Source organism: Schistocerca cancellata, chromosome 3 (genome assembly GCF_023864275.1).
Source record: "Schistocerca cancellata isolate TAMUIC-IGC-003103 chromosome 3, iqSchCanc2.1, whole genome shotgun sequence".
NCBI lineage: Eukaryota > Metazoa > Arthropoda > Insecta > Orthoptera > Acrididae > Schistocerca > Schistocerca cancellata.
The window spans coordinates 695,237,898-695,259,934 of record NC_064628.1 but is presented as its reverse complement, the minus strand read 5'-3'; positions in this window follow the sequence as shown (position 1 = coordinate 695,259,934).

The following is a 22,037-nucleotide window of genomic DNA, read 5'->3' as shown; positions in this document are numbered from 1 at the left end:
ACCTGCGACCGTAGCGGTCGCGCGGTTCCAGACTGTAGCGCCTATAATCGCTCGGCCACTCCGGCCGGCACCTACTCAGTTATTTATACATTTGCTGAGCTCATAATAAAATCTTTAACTGGAAAAATTTGACCATTTGGGATCTGCTGCGCCTTGTCAAAGGGATTTGATTGGGTCATCCCTAATATTCCATTAGAGAAAATTTTATGGAATACATAGTTCACCATATGTGACGTTTAGTGCTTATTAAGAAACAGAATTCAGAAAGTTGTCATAAGACTTTTGATTAATACAAAGAGTGACGCGACATGATCTACAGGGAGCGAAATTGCAGTAGGAGTCCCACAGGGTTCGATCATTTGTTTACTACTGTTCTTCTTAATGATCTATCATTTTATTTGAATCAGTAGGTAATTAGTTCTATTTCCACATATGCAAGTACTGTGAATTCGAGCAAAGAACTGTCAACAGAGATGATAGTAAATTAAGTTTATGGGAAAGTTTTGAATGGTTTTGCACAAATGGGCTAGTTCTAAACTTCGAAGGAAAAAAAAGAAAAGCAAAAGAACTGTTCTTCAGTTTCTACTGTCAAACATATTCCAGCTCCTGTTAACCTAGTTTGGTAAACAGAATAAAGGTCGAAACTCTAAGGTGTGCACACTGATGAAAACTTAAAGCGCAAAAACCATATAGTAGACGTGCTGAAACTTTTGGTTTCGACTACTTTTTCCATATGAATAACTGCCAATTTTGGGAATAGAGAATTGAGTAAGTTGACATAATTTGCATATTTTCGTTCACTGATCTTTTATGGTATAGTTTTCTCATCACCTAGGCAAAACGTACTCAATGCATAAAAGAAAGTAATTAGAAGTATGTGTGTGGTTCACACATGTATGTCTTATAGCAATTTCTTGAAGCAGCTGTGAATTTTAACAAAGCCTCACACTGCATTTATGTATTTACAAAATTTGTTATCGGCAGTCTATCTTACAAGTAAACCTACCTAAGGGACACACTTCGTTTTTGATCAGCTTTGTATGTGTTGTAGTGTAATGCAAAATAAGAGACATAGCATCTTACACGTGCCTTTATGGCCATTAACGGGGTGAACCGCCCCCATGAAAATAATTGAGTATAATATTTGAGAATGAATACTGTTGAAACGGTAAAAGACACAAAAAATTTCAAGTACAATCTTTTCAATGTATGTTAAAACGGTGCACCAGATATGTTGAAAAATTCTTTTTTTCCGAATTTCCTCCTCTCACTCCGCATTTTGCTTTACATTTCGGCGTTTGACTAATAGCAAAACATATAGCACCGTTAATACCTAATTCAATCATATAAGATAAAGTGGTATTCCAAAGATGCATTCGTCAGCAGTAAGCAAGAAATATTTCTGTATCACAGTACATGCACCTGCTATGTGTCCAATGCTAATTGTTATATTAAGTTGTTTAGTATATACACACACTACTGGCCATTAAAATTGCTACACCACGAAGAAGACGTGCTACAGACGCGAAATTTAACTGAAAGGAAGAAGATGCTGTGATTTGCGAATGATTAGCTTTTCAGAGCATTCACACAAGGTTGGTGCCGGTGGCGACACCTACAACGTGCTCACGTGAGGAAAGTTTCCAATCGATTTCTCATACACAAACAGCAGTTGCCGGCGTTGCTTGGTGAAACGTTGTTGTGATGCCTCGTGTAAGGAGGAGAAATGCGTACCATCACGTTTCCGACTTTGTTAAAGGTCGGATTGTAGGCTATCATAATTGCGGTATATCGTATCGCGACATTGCTGTTCGCGTAGGTCGAGATCCAATGACTGTTAGCAGAATATGGAATTGGTGGGTTCAGGAAGGTAATATGGAACGCCGTGCTGGATCCCAACGGCCTCGTATCACTAGCAGTCGAGATGACAGGCATCTTATGCGCATGGCTGTAACGGATCGTCCAGCCACGTCTCGATCCCTGAGTCAACAAATGGGGACGTTTGCAAGACAACAACCATCTCCACGAACAGTTCGACTACGTTTGCAGCAGCACGGACTATCAGCTCGGAGACCACGGCTGTGGTTACCCTTGACGCTGCATAACAGACAGGAGCGCCTGCGATGGTGTACTCAACGACGAACCTGCGTGCACGAATGTCAAAACGTCATTTTTTTTCGGATGAATCCAGGTTCTGTTTACAGCATCATAATGGTCGCATCCGTGTTTGGCGACATCGCGGTGAACGCATATTGGAAGCGTGTATTCGTCATCGCCATACTGGCGTATCACCCGACATGATGGTATGGGGTTCCATTGGTTACACGTCTCTGTCAACTCTTGTTTGCAATGACGGCACTTTGAACAGTGGACGTTACATTTCAGATGTGTTATGATCCGTTGCTCTACTCTTCATTCGATCCCTGCGAAACCCTGCATTTCAGCGGGATACTGCACGATCGCATGTTGCAGGTCCCGTACGGGCCTTTCTGGATACAGAAAATGCTCGACTGCTGCCCTGACCAGCACATTCTCCAGATCTCTCACCAAATGAAAACGTATGGTCTATGGTGGCCGAGTAACTGGCTAGTCATAATACGCCAGTCACTACTCTTGATGAACTGTGGTATCGTTTTGAAGCTTCATGGGCAGCTGTGTCTGTACACACCATCCGAGCTCTGTTTTACTCAATGCCCAGGCGTATCAAGGTCGTTATTACGGCCAGAGTTGGTTGTTCTGGGTACTGATTTCTCAGGATCTATGCACCCAAATTGGGTAAAAATGTAATCACATGTCAGTTCTAGTATAATATATTTGTCCAATGAATACCCGTTTATCATCTGCATTTCTTCTTGGTGTAGCAATTTTAATGGATATAATTTAATGAAATATAAAATATTTTGTGTTGTATTTGTGTTTACCTTTTATCTATGGTGTGTTTTTGTTTCTTTTCAAGTTGCGACCTTTTCAGATTTAATTATATTATGTTTGAAATTGTTTGAACATTATTGTTGTTCCGGCGTTACCACAAGCGCCGGCACGAAGATGAAGAACGCACAAGCAGAGAAGGCTGTGAGACGGCGTCAGCCAATAGCTTGCTGACTAGGACCGCACCACGACAGGAGCGGCCTCTACAAGAAGAGAATGTAAGCTCTGCTCCTGCCAGCCTCGGCCGCTCAGCACTAGACAGGACTGCTCACACTGCGACAGCAGTTATTACTGATCCATATCCATTGCTTGTATGGGCACTGTCTATAGCGAATGACACTGTCGATTTGCATGTCGCCCATCGCTTGCAACACCATTGTAAACACAAATTAAGTACTGTCAAAACTCTTTATAATAATAATAATAATAAATATTAATGTGATTGCCGGCCGAGGTGGCCGAGCGGTTCTAGGCGCTACAGTCTGGAACCGCGTGACCGCTACGGTCGCAGGTTCGAATCCTGCCTCGGGCATGGATGTGTGTGATGTCCCTAGGTTAGTTAGGTTTAAGTAGTTCTAAGTTCTAGGGGACTGATGACCTCAGAAGTTAAGTCCCATAGTGCTCAGAGCCATTTTATTAATGTGATTTGCTTGAATTGTTGCGTAGCATTCCGAGATAGTAGCATCCTTTTAGGCACCCTATGAGCGACAAGTGTACAGGACCCCACAAGTGTTGTAACATCGCTGTAAATCTGTACAATAGTGAGGAAGTGCAAAATTGTTTGGGTCAAAAAATGCTGAATGCAATTTGATTTTGTGGACCAAGCACATCGGACAACTGCAGTTTCATGACAGTAGTCACAAACGGTATCACATTTTTTTAAGCAAAAATGAACTGATTTTCCTTCAAGGGGTGTTCCCACCCCCACCCCCTTAACGGAGGTATGTGCATATATAAAAACATGTGACTCTTATTTTGCTCTACACTACAACATATTCAAAACGAATCGAAGTGCATCCCTTGGTTAGGATTAGCTGTTAGGTTGAAAGCAACAGAGATACTCACAAGTGCACTAAAAGGAAAAATGAACAGCGTTATCCTTTAATGAGACTAGCTTTGGCACAAAAAAGTGCATAATACGCAGCTACTTTGACAGTCTACCCATAGGAATAAAATATCCTACAAATAGAAAAAGTATTTTCAAATGTATATTAAGGATGAGCTTCTTAACAACTGCAGAACCACAAACTAGTGGAATTCTTGAATATAAATAATTAGTTACTTCCAATTGTCTTAAAATAGCAAAGTCACTAGGCGGTTTTCTTACAGTAGCCAAATACAGTCGTGAGTTGGAGGTTCTCTTAGGATACTCAAAAGCCTCATAACCACATGCATAGTCACTTGCAGTTTTCTTAAGACAGACCGAAACCAGTATAGCCAATAAAGAAAATTTGTATATTGACTGCTAATCCTTATAGTTTCCTACGGCCTTGGTAAAGACATAGTCCATCCACCGCAACCCCCTCCACAAAAGTGACGGACATGGTGCGGCAGACAAACGCAAGCGTATTAGAACTGCAGCTTCCTGTATCGTTTGTTAGTGAAAATGTCACAGTCTCATTATTAGCAAATTTTAGCCGGTAGAATCAGCAGCACTATCAGACTGTTCGCTAATGATGCTGTTTACAGGAAAATATTGTCATTCTACGATAACACAGCAGTCCACAGACCTTGGACAGAAATTTCGCTTGGTTTTATAAATGGCACCTCTCTTTAAATGTAGATAAATGTAAGCTAACGCCATTAACAAAGGGGAAGAGCCCGGTAGCATCTCATCACAAGGTTAGCGATGAATATCTTGATCTTGAGCAGTTCACATTGTATTCGAATTTACGCGAAAAACGCGATATGAAATCGGGCAAGCACGTAAAATCAGTATTAGGGAAGACGAATGGAATACTTGGAACTGTTGGAAACGTTGCACCTGTACAGTAAATCGCTTACAAGACACTATTGTCACTAATTCTTGATTATTGTTCCACTGTTTAAAGTCGTTATGGAGTAGTCGTAAGACATCGAACTGATACAGAATCGTGGTATTAGGATTATCACATGGTAGGACAGTCCATACAAAAGGGTAACATAAATGCCTGAAGATTTCTGATCACACAGGTCACAGTCTGTAGTAACTTACCTTGAGAAAAAGAAGTTAAGGGTCCGTGCACAATAACGTGGACGGCAAATGCGCAGTCGGCAGGGCACGTGTGGAGAGAGTAGTGGTGTGGGGGTTATGGGCAGGTGCTGTAGGGAAAATAGGCGGCCGTTGTGACCGAGCGGTTCTAGGCGCTTCAGTCCGGAACCGCGCGACCACTACTGTCGCAGGTTCGAATCCTGCCTCGGATATGGATGTGTGTGATGTCCGTAGGTTAGTTAGGTTTAAGTAGTTATATAAGTCTAGGGGACTGATGACCTCATATGTTAAGTCCCATAGTGCTTAGAGCCATTTGAACCATTCTGTAGGGGAAATGTCGAGCGCTGTAGGGGAAATGCCGTGCTAAACTGAAGCCCACGCTCACATTTTTTGTAAATATTAAGTGGAAACCCTGCATGCCCACACTTGCATGGTGACCATTCAAAAAGATTTGTCACTATTGCTTAGATTAGTATCTAAAACGAATTCTGCTGAAAATACAGCAATTTATTTTCGCTTGGCTAGTTAACGATTTGTAACTTTCCGAGAAACGTCATGACGGCGAATGTTGATTGAAACCTATACATTCTTCTTGTTGCCATGTTAAAATTTGCTTCCTTTGCGAAAAAACAGCGGAGCTTACGTAGTGTCACTTTTCTACCGTTGCACAGACGCAGAGCACAGCCTCAGTACAAAATAAAGTGTCAAGACTTCACTTACGTTGTTTCAAAACCAATAGCATTTCTCGTTTCACCAGTTATCGATGGCCCCTAAAAATTACATTCATTCATTGAAAAAATCTGTAGTTAGTGCAATAACATGAATGATACTCAAGTTTTGAATAATAACCACACGGGAAAATATTCTCTTATCGTCAAAATCTCATTTCGTTAATTCAAATCGTTTATGAAACATGAAAAATATTGTGGATATTTTATAAATGAGTGTGCTACATCAGATTAATTTTCTCGAGGATGGTGACAGATTTGAGACCTCCACCCAAGACTACAGAAAACTAACTTTCATATGCAGCAACATATTATGCACCAAACGCAAAATCATAGCGATATCCATTTTTCGTTGCTAACTTTTTGAATCTCACATAGTCTGTTATTTTCATATAAATATCATAATAACTGTATCCATCAACGAAACGATGGGCACATCACCGTCAACCTGACATATTAAGCCATAAGCATAGCAAAAATGTTTTTTTTTATTGAATAGTTTCTGTAAAATCGTTTGAGGAGCACTGCAGGGCGTGCGCCTCGATTCTGCCATCCCCGACTGGCCGAAAGGTGTCAACCACTGTCGGCCTCCCATTCCGAACAAACGAATGAACGCGGCCAGCGCTTCAGACGAAGATTGGTCACTGTGCATCGCTCACCTTATCCTGAGCGGACTCTGCATCTGGGATTCCCGAAGGGGGTTCTGAATCTACATAAACGAATCAGGAGACAATCTGAGCAGCCCTCTTACATTCTTTGCAGGCGCTGCTGTTATTTAAGATCTAGTCAAGTCATGAGAAGATCAAAACGAACTACAAAATTATTTAGCTAAGATGTCCGAGCTGTGAGAAAACGCAAAGTGCGCTGAACAACGAAAAAATGGTAAATTTCGGTTACGTGATAAATCACGAGAACTCAAAGGCTGTCGATTGAATTAAATATGTAGTGATTACAGTCATGAACAACTTAAACTGCAACCGTCAAATACAATTGGGTGGAAAGCGAGCTAAAAACCCCGTTTTATTGGCAGAACACTTAGAAGATGCAACAAAGTTACTAAAGGGGCTGCATGCACTACGCTTGTCCGTCCTTTTCCAGATCTATCGATATTTACATTTATACTGCGCAAGCCGCCTTGCGGTATGTGGTGGAGGGAACTTCGTGTACCATTCCCACTTCCTCCCCTTCCTTTCCCAGTTCGCGGGAAGAAAGATTGCAAGTAAGACTCTGTGTGGGTTCGAATCAGTGTAATTTCATCTTCGTGGTCTCTTCGCGAGAGAGGATGCATTGTCTAAATGTTAGAGTGACATTAGCAGAAAAAAACTTAAGACAAGAAAAAATATTATTAGAGACAATGTAAGCTTAATTCTTGTTCAAAACAAAACAAAAAAAAATGAGATCAGAAAATAAGTCGATTATCATCAAAACTCATGCACATGTAGTTCCGTTTATATCGGTCATTGTTGTAATGAAGAAAGTTAACTGTGATAAATAAATAAATAATAAAAATAATTAATATATTTGTTGACTCTCACAGGAACGTTGGGTCTCGGAACAGTAAACTGTACCGTGATGAAGAATGCCTCTCTTACAACGTCTGCCAATGGAGTTGGTTGATGACCTCCGTAAGTTTGCTAATTGAACCTGTAACAAAATACTCTGCTCTTCTTGGGACCTTCTCTATGTACTCCATACGGAGTTGTCTTCTGTTTTTGTTTTGAATGGCCAGTGTCGGTTGGTCACAGCCAGTGTGCTCCCTGCCGCTGTTGGATAAGCAGCTGCCAGCAGCAAGTCGTATACTCTTAGCTCACTTATTTGTTACATAGTTTAATTCTTAATTTCTTTGTGTGTTTTTGGGTACTTGCATTGTTTAATTCATAAATTTGGGGCGTATTATAGTATTTGAGAGTTGTAGCATCGCGTTTTAGTACCTGAATAGTGTAAATTCCGTAGTCGTTTGTCTTCTGTCTTTGTTTTGAACGGCCAGTGTCGGTTGGTCACAGCCAGTGTGCTCCCTGCCGCTGTTGGATAAGCAGCTGCCAGCAGCAAGTCGTATACTCCTAGCTCACTTATTTGTTACATAGTTTCATATAGGAGGTGTAATTTCGAGTTTTAGTAACTGCAATCGTAAATTCAGGCAGATTGTAGCGCAGTCGTTAGGCATTTGTACAGGTTAGTTCATACATTCTTTGCTTGTTTCCCTTGCGTTATCTAGGCACGGACTCGTGTTTCAGTAACTGTTGTTCAACATCGATTAGAATGGACAGGGACTGTGATTGCTGTGTTTGGATGAGGGCTGAGTTGCCATCCCTTCGCTCACAGCTGCAGGCGGCGCTGACTTCTGTCGCACAGCTTGAGACTGTAGCCAATGGGCACCACTGTGGGGAGCCGGACTTGGATATCACGGGGATGTCAACCTCGTCCCATCTGTCCTCAGATCGGTCTGCCGCTGTGGTTGCCCCGGTTGCTGCCCGCAGTGGGGCTGTGCCCTCGCCTGTGGTTGATTGGGAGGTCGTTCCAAGGCGTGGCAGGCAGCGAAAGACGTCCACGGAGGCTGATCAGAAAGCCTCCCCGGTGCGTCTGAAAACAGGTTTCAGGTACTGTCTCTGGCTGAGCCAGATGGAGCTGCCTGCCCTGTTTCAGAGGATGATTCTCAGCCTTCAAGGTCCGGGCAATCGCAGAGGGTGAGCTTATTGGTAGTTGGGAGCTCCAATGTTAGGCGCGTAATGGGGCCCCTTAGGGAGGGGAAGGAATCCAGTGTGCACTCCATGTGCATTCTGGGTGGAGCCATTCCTGATGTGGAAAGGGTCCTTCCGGATGCCATGAAGAGCACAGGGTGGCACATGTCGGCACTAATGACGTGTGTTGCTATGGACCTGAGGAAGAGCCGGGTGGAGGGTCTGAATCAGAGGCTCAGACGGTTCTGCGACCGTGTTGGCTGCAGATTCCTTGACTTGCGCCATAGGGTGGTGGGGTTTCGGGTTCCGCTGAATAGGTCAGGCGTTCACTACACTCAGCTGGCGGCTACACGGGTAGCGGAGGCTGTGTGGCGTGGACTGAGCGGTTTTTTAGGTTAGAAGGCCTCGGGAAAGTACGGGGTGGGCTGCAATCTCAAAGCGTGCATGGCCAATACAGGACGCGCTTGGATCAAGGAACAGTCGGAATTGTAGTTGTAAATTGTTGTGCTGGGAAAGTCCCTGAGCTTCAAGCGCTAATTGAAAGCACAGAAGCTGAAATCGTTATAGGTACAGAAAGCTGGCTAAAGCCTGAAATAAGTTCTGCAGAAATTTTTACGAAGTCTCATACGGTGTTCAGGAAAGATAGATTAGGCAGAATTGGTGGTGGAGTGTTTGTGTCTGTCAGTAGTGGTTTATCTTGTAGTGAAGTCGAAGTAGATACTCCTTGCGAATTGGTATGGGTGGAGGTTATACTTAACAGCCGAACTAAGTTATTAATTGGCTCCTTCTACCGACCCCCAGACTCCGATGATATAGTTGCTGAACAGTTCAGAGAAAATTTGAGTCTCGTAACAAATATATACCCCACTCATACGGTTATAGTTGGTGGGGACTTCAACCTTCCCTCGAAATGTTGGCAAAAATACTTGTTCAAAACCGGTGGTAGGCAGACAACATCTTCCGAGATTGCCTTAAATGCTTTCTCCGAAAATTATTTCGAGTAATTAGTCCACGAACCCACGCTAATTGTGAATGGTTGCGAAAACACACTTGACCTCTTAGCCACAAACAATCCAGAGCTAATAGAGACCATCATGACTGATACAGGGATTAGTGATCACAAGGTCGTTGTAGCTAGGCTCAATACCGTTTCTTCCAAATCCACCAGAAACAAACGCAAAATAATTTTATTTAAAAAAACGGTTAAAGTGTCACTAGAAGCCTTCCTAAGAGACAATCTCCATTCCTTCCGAACTGACTATGCAAATGTAGACGAGATGTGGCTCAAATTCAAAGATATAGTAGCAACAGCAGTTGAGAGATTCATACCTCAAATTGGTAAGAGATGGAACTGATCCCCCATGCTACACAAAACAGGTCCGAACGCTGTTGCAGAGACAACGGATAAAGCATGCGAAGTTCAGAAGAACGCCAAATCCCGAAGATTGGCTAAAATTTACAGACACGCGAAATTTGGCACGGACTTCAACGCGAAATGCCTTTAATAGGTTCAACAACGAAACATTGTCCCGAAATTTGGTAGAAAATCCGAAGAAATTCTGGTCGTATGTAAAATACACAAGCGGCAAGACGCAGTCAATACCTTCGCTGCGCAGTGCCGATGGCTCTGTTACCGACGACTGTGCCGCTAAAGCGGAGTTATTGAATGCAGTTTTCCGAAATTCCTTCACCAGGGAAGACGAATGGAATATTCCAGAATTTGCAACACGAACAGCTGCTAGCATGAGTTTCTTAGAAGTAGATATCTTAGGGGTTGCGAAGCAACTCAAATCGCTTGATACGGGCAAGTCTTCAGGTCCAGATTTTGTATCGATTAGGTTCCTTTCAGATTACGCTGATACGATAGCTCCCTACTTAGCAATCATATACAACCGCTCGCTCACTGATAGATCTGTACCTTCAGATTGGAAAACTGCGCAGGTCGCACGTTTAAGAAGGGTAGTAGGAGTAATCCATCGAACTACAGACCTATATCAGTGACGTCGGTTTGCAGTAGGGTTTTGAGCATATGCTGTATTCAAACATTATGAATCACCTCGAAGGGAACGATCTATTGATACGTAATCAGCATGGTTTCAGAAAACATCGTTCTTGTGCAACGCAGCTAGCTCTTTATTCGCACGAAGTAATGGCCGCTATCGACAGGGGATCTCAAGTTGATTCCGTATTTCTAGATTTCCGGAAAGCTTTTGACACCGTTCCTCACAAGCGACTTCTAATCAAGCTGCGGGCCTATGGGGTATCGTCTCAGCTGTGCAACTGGATTCGTGATTTCCTGTCAGGAAGGTCGCAGTTCGTAGTAATAGACGGCAAATCATCGAGTAAACCTGAAGTGATCTCAGGTGTTCCCCAGGGAAGCGTCCTGGGACCTCTGCTGTTCCTGACCTATATAAATGACCTGGGTGACACTCTGAACAGTTCTCTTAGGTTGTTCGCAGATGATGCTGTAATTTACCGTCTAGTAAGGTCATCCGAAGACCAGTATCAGTTGCAAAGCGATTTAGAAAAGATTGCTGTATGGTGTGACAAGTGGCAGTTGACGCTAAATAACGAAAAATGTGAGGTGATCCACATGAGTTCCAAAAGAAATCCGTTGGAATTCGATTACTCGATAAATAGTATAATTCTCAAGGCTGTCAATTCAACTAAGTACCTGGGTGTAAAAATTACGAACAACTGCAGTTGGAAAGACCACATAGATAATATTGTGGGGAAGGCGAGCCAAAGGTTGCGTTTCATTAGCAGGACACTTAGAAAATGCAACAAGTCCACTAAAAAGACAGCTTACACTACACTCGTTCGTCCTCTGTTAAAATATTGCTGCGCGGTGTGGGATCCTTACCAGGTGGGATTGACGGAGGACATCGAAAGCGTGCAAAAAAGGGCAGCTCGTTTTGTATTATCACGTAATAATCACGTAATAGGGGAGAGAGTGGCAGATATGATACGCGAGTTGGGTTGGAAGTAATTAAAGCAAAGACGTTTTTCGTCGCGGCGAGAGCTATTTACGAAATTTCAGTCACCAACTTTCTCTTCCGAATGCGAAAATATTTTGTTGAGCCCAACCTACATAGGTAGGAATGATCATCAAAATAAAATAAGAGAAATCAGAGCTCGAACAGAAAGGTTTAGGTGTTCGTTTTTCCCGCGCGCTGTTCGGGAGTGGAATGGTAAGGAGATAGTATGACTGTGGTTCGATGAACCCTCTGCCAAGCACTTAAATGTGAATTGCAGAGTAATCATGTAGATGTAGATGTAGACTGACAAGCAATATTAAAGCACTTGTCGAGAGAGGGTTTTGTAAGCTACCTCCTTTGTTGGCGGACAACAATTCCAGAGTACTCTTCCAACTATTATCAGTTTGGCATCTACCTTTCCCGCGATTCGTTTTATGCGGTCATTCCAGTTTAAATCGCTCTGTACGTATATTCCTAGATATTATACGGAAGTAATTACTTCCAACGATCGTTCTGCAATCGTGTAATCATACAGCTATAGATCTTTGTCTGTGTGCACGAAAAAGGTTTGTTTACGTTGAGGTTCAATTGTCACTAGTCGCACTAAGCATCGATCATGTGCATGTCGTCCTGCATTTCGCTATAATTTTCTAGCGTTGAGACTTATTTGTTTACAGCAGTAGCCCCACCGAACTTCCGATATTGTCTACTACATCATTTATAAATGTTGTGTAAAGTAATAGACCTGTAACACTCCCTTGGGGTATGCCTGAAGTTACTTTTACTTCTGAAGACTTCTCTCCATCGAGAATGACATTTTGCGTTCTGTTTACTGGAAACTCCTCAGTCTAGTCACACAGGTGGTATGATACTCCCTATGCTCGTAGTTTATCAGACAGGCGGCATAGCGGAACTATATCGAATGCCTCACTGAAATCAAAGAACACTGCATCTATCTGGGCGCCGCTATCTACCACCTTCTGGATATCGTGGACGGGACTATTTATGGAGAAATGCAACGGGGTGTGGGATCCTACAAGATAGGGTTGGCGGACGACGTCTAACAAGTTCAAAGAGGGAGAGCTCGTTATCGCGAAATAGGGGAAAGAATGTTGGGGATCTAATAAACGACATGGTGTGACAGTCATTCAAGCAAAGGCATTTTTCGTAGCGGCGAGACGTTGTTACGAAATTACAACCACTAACTTTCTCCTTCGAATGAGAAAATTCTTCGTTGGCTTCCACGTACGCAGGGAGATATGACCACCGTAAGAAAATAAGAGTATTCAGAGCTCGTACGGAAAGATTCAGCTGTTCTCTTACCGAGCTGCTATTCGAGAATGGAACTGTAGAGAAACAGCCTGAAAATGTTTCGGTCAAACCTGTGCTAAACACTTAAGTGTGAATTGTACGGTAAGTACGTGGATATAGATGCTTCAACGGTGCCCTATTAGCAAGCGTGATTCATCGCCTCACCTGATTCAACGTTCTCATGACCTGCCGTCTACTAGTAACACTGCTCATCAATCCAGGCGACCTCCTTCCATGCTTCGATCGTTCGATAACGGTCTTCTTACAACAAGGCCACACTGACAGCCGTGCCCTGTAACTTGCTGTGTGCGGAAGTACTAGTGCAGAATACTGCCTTTTGTACTCTGTAGCAAGTGTATTACTCCGGCTGGCGTGACTGCTTACTAGTTGGTGTTATCCGGCACTGAATGTAGAGAGACTTTCGGCGCTTCTGTCCGTTGTTACAATCAACAACACTCGACCGCGGTCTCTGACACGCATCACGCTGTTTCACAAGTCTATTGAATCTCTGAATCGAAATACTCACGGCGCACTTTTCGCACAGTGGCTCTCTTAAAGAAAGGAAGTAACATCAGTGTTTAACGTCACATCGACAACGAGATCATTGTAGAAGGAGCACAAGATCGGACCAGGAAAGGAGCCATCCCAGGATCAATCTTCAGCGACTTACGGAAATTACGGCAAACCTGAATTTACAGGGTCTGGGTACGTGGGGAATTCTAAAAAATTCTAATAAATATTCTGTAAATATTGATAAATATTAATAAATAAATAAATAATAAAATAAATTCTAGCCCGCATCTCGTGGTCGTGCGGTAGCGTTCTCGCTTCCCACGCCCGGGTTCCCGGATTCGATTCCCGGCGGGGTCAGGGATTTTCTCTGCCTCGTGATGGCTGGGTGTTGTGTGATGTCCTTAGCTTAGTTAGGTTTAAGTAGTTCTAGGTTCTAGGGGACTGATGACCATAGATGTTAAGTCCCATTGTGCTCAGAGCCAAATTCTAGCAATTCTAATAAATATTGTTTTTTCCAGGTTCAATGATGGCTCTGTCTAAAGGAGAATGAATGGCTACTTTTAAATGGGCCAGAATGGCGGTCGTATCCCAAAATTGCGGAAGAATTTAGCTTTCGACACCCTCATCGTCAGCCTATTTGCTTTACTGTCGTCGGGAAACTAATCACCAAGTTCAAAGAAACAGGCAATGTGTTCGACAAATCGCGTTCCAGACTTCAGATGAAACGAAAGAGGTTGCCTTGGCCAAGGTTTATGCTAGCCAAATGAAATCGCTTCATGGGACATGATCGGAGGTATGTGTTCCGAGGTCAACCATCCACAAAATCCAGGCAGAGGAGAGGTTTCACCCGTATAAGTTACAGCTATTGCATCATTTAATTGAGGATAACGCCGGTAGAGGCATGAAAATGTGTAAATTGGATGAATATATTAGCCTTACTAAAGACATTGGATGAGTCTATGCGAAATGCAAGGGCCAGCCGCTGTGGCCGAGCGGTTCTAGGCACTTCAGTCCTGAATCGAGCAACCGCTACGGTCGCAGGTTCGAATCCTGCCTCGAGCATGGCTGTGTGTGATGTCCTTAGCTTGGTTAGGTTTAAGTAGTTCTAAGTTCTAGGGGACTGATGACCTCAGATGTTAAGTCCCATAGTGCTCAGAGCCATTTGAACCAATTTTTGAACTGCATGGCCGCCAAAACTTGATGGTGTTGTGTGGTTTGTGGAAAGCTCATCTGCTAAGACGTTTCTTCTTTGATGAACATGTAACGGGTGAGACTTACCTGAACAGGCTGAGAGACAAACCGATGTCTCATACTGAGCGTTTGGGTGAGGGACTTCCAGGCTGGTTTCAGCAGGATGGGACCCTCGCCCCTTTTGCTGCAGCTGTTAGACATTGGTTGAATGACAATTTTCCTCACTGGATTGGGAGGAGAGGTCATGTGGAGTGGTCCCCACGTTCGCCAGACTTTCCTCCCACTGATTTATTTTTCTGGGACATGCTGATAAAGGAAGTTTACTCGATGAAGATTACAAATTAAAGCGCATTAAATTATGCATTGAAAAGCACGGATACCATGTTGAAAATATTGTTTATGAACATTAAAGTGATTAAAATGGGAATTACTCGTATTATAATTTATTACAATTCCCAATGCACACAGACTTTATGGACACACTGTAGATGACACGACAGAGATTTGAATCGTAGTCCTCCAGAATGCGAGTCCAGTGTCCTAACCAATCTCGCTCGGTTGCTCTTGCGAAGGCCAGTTCTTGAACGACATTGAGGAAACAATGCCGCGCATAGATGACTCACGATCTGGCCGCCATGACACTCATTAATATCGCACGTCTGTCCCTTCTGCACTCCAGTGTAACGCCCACAACCACTAAAATCTCTCCCGACGTTCCAATATGCACTAAAGAGACAAAGAAACCGGTACACCTGTCTAATATCGTGCAGGGCCCCCGCGAGCACGCAGAAGACAAATAAACCGGTACACCTAATATGTAGGGCAACCGCGAGCACGCAGAAGTGCCACAACACGACGTGACATCGACTCGACTGTCTAAAGTAATGCTGGAGAAAACTGGCAGCATGAATAATACAGAGCTGTCCATAAGCCCGCAGGACTACAAGGAGGGGTGGATGCCTCTTCTGGACAGCTCGTTGCAAGGCATCCCAGTTATGCCCAATAATGTTCATGTCTGGGGAGTTTGGTGGCCAGCGGAAGTGTTGAAACTCAGAAGAGTGTTCCTGGAGCCACTCTGCAGCAATTCTGGACGTTTGGAGTGTCACATTGTCCTGTTGGAATTGCGTAAGTCCGTCGGAATGCACAAGGGACATGCATGGATGCGGGTTATAAGATAGGATGCTTACGTACGTGTCATCTGTCAGAGTCGTATCTAGACGTATCAGGGATCCCGTATCACTACCAGATTATGGCGACTGTGAAAATTCAAGTAATATCGAATTACTTTCAAAACCTGCTAAGAATATTCTGTCTTGATGAAGGATACATAGTCATTCAAGAGGCTACACAGACATTGCAGTATTACACATTCTGTACAGCAGAAATACAGTGTGTATCAAAAAGAATCATGCGATTTGGCACGTCTATATTTCTGAAACTAATAAACGTATAGAATGGATTTTTTCTTTGATGAACGGGAAATTCAAAAAGTTTCTTTTTTCACAGATTTTCCTAGGAGTTCAATACGCCCCCTTGATATGTATGGCATATGTCAATGCGGTATTCAAATTGTTCCCTCACTGCAGCGAGCAAGTTTTGAGTTATAGCTTCCACAGTTGCTGTTATGCGATGCCTCAGTTCATTCATTTTTGTTGGGGACGGAGGCACATAAACAGAGTCTTTTATAAATCGCCACAAGAAATAACAACATGCAGTCAAGTCCGGTGATCTTGGAGGCCAATAATGTAAGGCTGAAACATATGGCTCAGTGCGACCGCTCCATCGTTCAGTAATCCTTTGATTTAAAAATTCCCACACTTCCAGATGTCAGTATGGTGGTGCCCCACCTTTTTGGTAAATGAAGTCGTTCGAATCAGTCTCCAACTGAGGGAAAAGGAAGTTCTCAAGCATATCGAGATAAATGCTTACTGTTACAGTTTTCTCGGCTGAGAAAAATGGATCATACACCTATTTCCGTGAAACTGCACAAAACACATTAAAGTTTGGAGAGCCCCTCTCACGTTGCACAATTTCTGGGGTTGTTCCGGATCCCACATTCTCACATTATGACTGTTAACCTTTCCATTTGAATCAAATGTTGCCCCGTCACTAAACACTTAAGCGTGGAAGAAAAATGTCATCGTCCGTCTTGCCAAGAACGAAATTACTGAACTGCACACGTTGTTGTTTGTCACCTCGAAAAAAATGGTTCAAATGGCTCTGAGCACTATGGGACTCAACTGCTGTGGTCATAAGTCCCCTAGAACTTAGAACTACCTAAACCTAACTAACCTAAGGACAGGACACAACACCCAGCCATCACGAGGCAGAGAAAATCCCTGACCCCGCCGGGAATCGAACCCGGGAACCCGGGCGTGGGAAGCGAGAACGCTACCGCACGACCACGAGATGCGGGCTTTGTCATTTCGACGAAGAGCTTGCAGTAGCTGAATTTTGTATGGTTTCGTGTGTAAACGTCAACGCAACATACGCCAGATGGGCATAGGAAGCATGTAGAGCTGTCGAGCTGCACGGCGAACGGATTTCTGCGGACACCTTGTGAAGCTATGGCGGATGCATTCGACATTGTGTCCGACACTTGGGGACGGCCCGGCGATTTGCCTTTATACGAAGTGTTAAATCCTGCCTAGTCGTCAAATATGCGGTGTCTAGGAAACCTGCTTTCTCGGATCGCTAGACAACATTCGAACAAATCGTGTTAATGAGTTTTATTACAAAAAAATAAATGACAATACTTAACTTTGAATATCACACAGACGTGTCGCAAGCAAAGGGTGACATACAAAGTAAACAAGCTTCTTCAGTATGCACAATTCCTAATAAAAGCGAAGTAGTACAGTTGACGCATCTATTCAGGTCGCTAGTCCTGAAGCTTCTCTTCGTCTGTCCCGCAGCCGTTCGGGCGCGGCGCTTATGTCTTCGCATAGAGGCCCCTGCTGACGCGTTGTCGTCCTGGAGAGGGGTCGGTCAGCGTGCAATTGGCTGACGCCTTGTCATAGCCCTCTCTGCCTATCGTTCCCGACCGGCGTGCCGGCTCTTGACTTTACGCCGTAACACAACCAACCCGTTCCTCGGAATTTTTCATACCATCGTCTAATGCTCTGTGCTGTATGAGGATCCACACATACCTAGAACGAAAGTCACGCTGAACAGTTATTACTGACCCGCAATGTGCAAAAAGTAGATCACAAAACGCTTTCTGTTGTCCCAACACCACTTTTACTAGAACTGAAGTGGCGCACACTGCTGTTACCTAACGGGAACCATGTAAAACTGGAGAGTTTGCTCTTGCCAAATCAAATGGTTCAAATGGCTCTGAGCACTATGGGACATAACATCTGAGGTCATAGGTCCCCTAGAACTTAGAACTACTTAAACCTGGCTAACCTAAGGACATCACACACAGCAATGCCCGAGGCAGGATTCGAAGCTGCGACCGTAGCGGTCGCGCGGTTCCAGACTGTAGCGTCTAGAACCGCTCGCCCACCGCGGCCGGCTTGCTCTTTCCAACAGTACGATGTTTACTCACATATCTCAAATAACATAATAGTTATAAATTGTTTCAGATCGTATGATTATTTTTGATACACTTCATTGTGAGTAGTGAACAAATATACAAGCATTAAATGAGTCTCCACTGACTTGCCTACTTCTTTCCCCTGTAAAATTGACCTATCTGGTTCTTTATCCTAGCAGAAAAACTTTCAGTGCTAATATCTCTGGACTCTCTTGCTTTTTTTTCAGTTTTAGCCTTTCGACAGATTGGTGTGATGAGTCTGAGCTGCAGCAAAAAATTTCGCAAACAAGTCAGTTATCTGGTTTTCCCCAAACCCTTCTTTTGCTAATAAACTCTGTCCGAACAGGCCTTGAAAGGCCCAATGGTACCGACCGGCCGCCGTGTCGTCCTCAGTCCACAGGCGTCACTGGATGCGGATGTGGAGGGCACGTGGTCAGCACACCGCTCCCCTGGGCGTATGTCAGTTTACGAGACCGGAGCCGCTACTTCTCAATCAAGTAGATCCTCGGTTTCCCTCACAAAGGTTGAGTGCCACCAGCTTGCCAACAGTGCTCGGCAGACCGGATTGTCAGCCATCAAAGTGCTACCCCAGCCCGACACCGCTTAGCTGACGGAAACTGGTGTTACCACTGCGGCAAGGCTTTTGCTATAAATGAGAGGCATTTACCCCTGGGGTAGGCCGGCATTTGCAGTTTTGACCTCCAAACGTTGACCTTCAACGTGTATCAGAAACTTTTGCTGAGGAGCAAAATGACGGTAAACTAGTGGGTTTTACACTACTGGCCATTAAAATTGCTATATCATGAAGATGACGTGCCACAGACGCGAAAATTAACCGACAGGAAGAAGATGCTGTGACATGCAAATGATTAACTTTTCAGAGTATTCACACAAGGTTGGCGCCGGTGGCGACATGAGGAAAATTTCCAACCGATTTCTCATACACAAACAGCAGTTGACCGGCGTTGCCTGGTGAAACGTTGTTGTGATGCCTCGTGTAAGGAGGAGAAATGCGTACCATCACGTTTCCGAATTTGATAAAGGTCGGATTGTAGCCTATCGCGATTGCGGTTTATCGTATCGCGACATTGCTGCTCGCATTGGTCGAGAACCAATGACTGTTAGCAGAATATGGAATCGAAGGGTTCAGCAGGGTAATACGGAACGCAGTGCTGGATCCCAACGGCCTCGTGTCACTAGCAGTCGAGATGACAGGCATATTATCCGCATGGCTGTAAAGGATCGTGCAGCCACGTCTCGATCCCTGAGTCAACTGATGGGGACGTTTGCAAGACAACAACCATCTGCACGAACAGTTCGACGACGTTTGGAGCAGCATGGACTATCAGCTCGGATATCATGGCTGCGTTTACCCTTGACGCTGCATCACAGACAAGAGCTCCTGCAATGGTGTACTGAACGACGAACCTGGGTGCACGAATGGCAAAATGTCTTTTTTCGGATGAATCCAAGTTCTGTTTACAGCATCATGAAGGTCGCATCCGTGTTTGGCGGCATCGTGGTGAACGCACTTTGGAAGCGTGTATTCGTCATCGCCATACTGGCGTATCACTCTGCGTGATGGTATTGTGTGCCATTGGTTACACGTCTCGGTCACCTCTTGTTCTCATTGACGTCACATTGAACAGTGGACGTTACATTTCAGATGTGTTACGACCCGTGGCTCTACCCTTCATTAGATCACTGCGAAACCCTACATTTCAGCAGGATAATGCACGACTGCATGTTGCAGGTCCTGTACGGACCTTTCTGGATACAGAAAATGTTCCACTACTGCCCTGGCCATCACATTCTGAAGATCTCTCACCAATTGAAAACTTCTGGTCAATGGTGGCCGAGCAACTGGCTCGTCACAATACGCCAGTCACTACTCTTGATGATCTGTGATATCGTGTTGAAGCTGCATTGGTAGCTGTACCTGTACACGCCATCCAAGCTCTGTTTGACTGAATGCCCTGGCGTATCGAGGCCGTTATTACGGCCAGAGGTGGTTGTTCTGGGTACTGATTCTCGGGATCTATGCACCCAAATTGCGTGAAAATATAATCACATGTCAGTTCTAGTACAATATATTTGTCCAATGAATACCCATTTATCATCTGCATTTCTTTTTGGTGTAGCAATTTTAATGGCGAGCAGTGTAACAGTCCTGAATAATCGTGGTCTTCTGAATTTTCCTGAGCAGGTTCTCCTTTCAGACTTCATTATAAGTACGCTCATTGTCCGGCAAGAAGGGGGCGGTTGATACGTCATTTATCTCGGCTCTGGTTATCCGCTTTCCTTGCCGCGTCACGTGCCGTAACGCCACCAACTGTCTTTCAGACTTTCGGTGCGCAGTGGTCATATTGTTTCGGGTAACCTGTGAATATCTCCATCATCGACGTTCCCGCCGAGGAGGCGGGGTGTGTGTCTGAGAAGAGTGAAAGTCAGAGGCGCTAGCGTGTCAACAGCGCCAGTTTCGAGTCGCGTGTAGCGCCAGAAGAAAGTGCAGCCGCCGGCAGCTAGCTGCGGCTCTCCGGCGCGACGGAGAAAGCAGGGAACGCCGGCAAGATGGCGAGGCGCCTATACTTTCACTCTTCCCTGGCGTCCAGATTCGATGTAGTCACAAAGCTGGTATTTGCCTCAGCTAACACTTTGACTGGCTCCCTGTGGTCCTTTTGTCGCATCAGTATTACCGACATTTTCGGCTTCATGCTGGGCCTGAGCGATACGGCTAAAATTTTAGAATACAGTTTGTGCAGCTTTTATTGTACAGTATTTGCCGTTAAATTTAAGGTTAGTAAGTAACAAAACTTCACTTATTGTGCCTACACGGTATAGAAAGAACAATGCTTGATTAAATTTGTAGGGGGTTTGGGGATGCACAAGGTGCGATATAAGTACACAGGACAGCTACCGCGAACAACAATAGCTCTCACCAGATAGGGCATCGAAACCGAGCCAAAATTAGGTTACAGGTAAGGATGTGTGGTGGCGTGCCCTTCTCCCGGTAACTCAAGATCTGCCGTTTCCTCCGGAGAAGAGGAAGAAGAAGACGCTATTCAGGGCAACAGCGAACAACCTCTGCAGTCAGACGGGTCAGGATAGCACGTGCAACATGTGCTGCTACATAATCTTGTCGAAAGATAACGTCCTTGGCCGGCTGTTGTCGCCGAGCGGATCTAGGCACCTTAGTCAGGAACCGCGCTGCTGCTACGGTCGCAGGTTCGAATCCTGACTCGGGAATGTATGTTTGTGATGTCCTTAGTAGTTTTAAGTCTAGGGGACTGATGACCTCAGATGTTAAGTCCCATAGTCCTCAGAGCCATTTGAACCATGACGTCCTTAAAACAATGAAGATATGTCACAAACGTAATGCCTGCTCTCCACGTCACAGAACTAAACGATTCGATTCTGTTTCAGTCACGAAACTAAATCATTTTCAAAAGATCATTACATTATCACAATTTTGTAAAACCCTACTACTGTTCATATAAGTTACCAATAATTAGTTTTTCTCAGTTAGTAGCATTAGTGGGTTGGAGGGTACAGCTTCCAGACATGTTGTGGCTTGTCTCGTACATCGATTTCTTCTCTAATTTGTAGATAGTACCTGCAGTAGTCCACAAATTGATAAATTACTCGTTTCGAAAGAAATGGTTCAAATGGCTCTGAGCACTATGGGACTTAACATCTATGGTCATCAGTCCCCTAGAACTCAGAACTACTTAAACCTAGCTAACCTAAGGACGTCACACAACACCCAGTCATCACGAGGCAGAGAAAATCCCTGACCCCGCCGGGAATCGAACCCGGGAAGCCGGGCGCGGGAAGCCAGAACGCTACCGCACGACCACGAGCTGCTAACACTTTCGAAAGAGAAAAATTAATTAATTGAGAGCACGACACAGCAGTATGTAGAAAAGGGCTACTGAAGCGCTGTACACAGTATTATTATTGTTATTATTATTATTACTATTA